Below are 2,413 nucleotides of genomic sequence, written 5' to 3'. Positions count from 1 at the left end.
TCTCGAGGAAACGTTTCAAATTCATCCGGGGATTTAATTGTCTCTTTTTGAATTTTCTCTGGGAAATGTTTCATTCATCTCTGGAAAACGTTTCAATTTTCTCAGGGGAAACGTTTCATTAGTCTTGGAGAAAAGTTTCAATCAAATCATTTCTGGGGAATGTTTCAATCATTTCTGGGGAATGTTTCAATCATCTCGGGGAAACGTTTCAATCACCTCTGGGAAACGTTTCAATTATCTCCGGGAAACATCTCGGGGAAACGCTTCAATCATCTCGTAAAAACGTTTGAATCATCTCGGGGGAATCCTATCGTTTGTTTTTGGAGAAAAGTTTCAATCATCTCGGGAAAACGTATCAATCATCTCGGGGAAACGTATCTCACTCGGGAAAACGTATCAATCATCTCGGGGAAACGTTTCAATCATCCTTAGGAAACGTTCCTTTACTACCGAGTCCTTTGTCTTCGTCTGTCTATTCGTTTAATTTCCCTCTTCTCCTTCTCACGTTATTCTGATTTCTCGTATGATTTTCTATTTTTGTCCATTCTCACTTCTCTGTTACGATGCATTCCTCTCCTCTATTTTGTTCTATATATTTATATTATTTACTTCTCTTTTAATTCTTATTTTATTCTGCATTCTTATACCTTTTCTTCTGACATTTATTCTATCTTTCTTTTAAGTCGTATTTATTCACTAACTTTACTTTGCTTCCTTCTTGATCTCACCTAGTCTTTAAATTTTCTCTTTTTCTTTCTTTAATTTCCATGTTTTCTTTTTAATTCAAGTTGGTTCTTTTTATAAATATCCTTATTTTATTCGAATTTCCATTTAGGTCCTACGTTATTTGCCCTTTATCATTGTTCTTGTGCTATTTCTGGTTCACCCTTCCTCTGTCTATTATATTTCTTTCAAATTTTTGCTATATAAATTTACTGTGTCCTTTTTTGTTTGGTATTTTCTTCATCATCTGGTTTATACCAGAGTTTAGTTGTTTTTAAGTGTAACTTAATGTACTCTTTATTCCTCCATCTTCTTCTTCAGGCTTTTTCTTACCTTCTCCATGCTTTATGTAATTAATTCTCTGTACTTTTCCCTCTCGTTTAATCTTCCTTTGTCATCGTTTTAAGCATCATTGCCTTCTTCCCCCTATTTCCTCCTATTTCCTTCCTTCCTGTTCAATTCTACTTTCCTCTACGTCTTAATCTCCTTATTTACATGGTGTATTCTTTTGTTCTCCTTTTTTTCTAATCTCTACCGTTCTTCTCTCTATTTATACTCCACTTTTATCGGTAGAGATAAAAGTCGATCGGAAAAGGACGGAGGGGAGATAAAGGAGAGGTGAAGGAACACCCAACTGACACAGGGGGCGAGAAGAGAAAGGAATCATCAGAGAAACAAATAATTGCTTAAATAAATAAGAGAATGAAGGAAGAAACGCGTGAATAACTTAAATGAAGGGGAGGACGTATGAATGAAGTGATACGTGATATGGTTCCTGAAAAAGAAAGAGGATCGTTGTGGTGTGTGTGTATGTGTGTGTGTGTTTGCCTAGAGAGAGAGAGAGAGAGGAGAGAGAGAGAGAGAGAGAGATTTCTGAAACAAACGAATCGTTGTGATGTGTATGTGTTTCTCTGTGTTTGTGCGTGTGTGTGTGCATGAGAGAGAGAGAGAGAGAGAGAGAGAGAGAGAGAGAGAGAGAGAGAGAATGATTTCTAATAATGGAAAAGGATGACAGTGACGTCTAAGTGTAAGTTTGTGTTCGCCTATCAGTCTGTGTATAAGAGAGAGAGAGAGAGAGAGAGAGAAGAGAGAGAGAGAGACAGGTATCTATCGTTGAATGGTATTAAAATGTGAAGTAATCTTGTAGCTTCATAACCCAGCTTGCCGAACAAAGAAAATTTGCATGAACAAATAATAAAACATGAATTTATTAATGACTGTACGTTCCATTCTGCTTCACCAATAAACTCATAATTTAATCATATAAAAGTATTTATATCTTTACTGGTTTAAATACTTTTCCAAATGAATTGGCAAAAGATTTATGAAAGCAATATACACATTTTAATTACTTGGATTCATTATATATACTCTATTTGCTTTATATTCAGAGAAATTCATCAAATTTTCCTCTGAACTCTTAACATATTAATCTGGAGGCAAATTAATTTTTTAAAAGTTGATTAATTCACAAATTCATTTGATGTCATAGCTGATATATATATATTTTTTTAGTGAGTTCCAGCACTTGTATTCATTTGTTGTTTGATCGGAATTAGATTATATTTGACCACAATGCATTCGCAGTGATTTCAAACTGAACTCGGTTGTTGAAAGATTTCCTTCAGAGAGTGAATTCCTGGTGTTTAACTTTACACTCCAACTTCAAACGTCATTAAATAATTGTAAT

General features: G+C 34.5%; 1 protein-coding gene across 1 annotated transcript in view; it reads left to right on the top strand.

Annotated features, from left to right (window-relative positions):
- LOC135198010 (nephrin-like) overlaps positions 1-2,413 on the top strand; it is a 396,664-nt gene that overhangs the window by 16,726 nt on the left and 377,525 nt on the right. The window lies entirely within an intron of this gene.

This window comes from Macrobrachium nipponense, chromosome 23, assembly GCF_015104395.2.
Source record: "Macrobrachium nipponense isolate FS-2020 chromosome 23, ASM1510439v2, whole genome shotgun sequence".
NCBI classification, from domain to species: domain Eukaryota; kingdom Metazoa; phylum Arthropoda; class Malacostraca; order Decapoda; family Palaemonidae; genus Macrobrachium; species Macrobrachium nipponense.
This window is presented reverse-complemented; position numbering and strand designations above follow the sequence as displayed.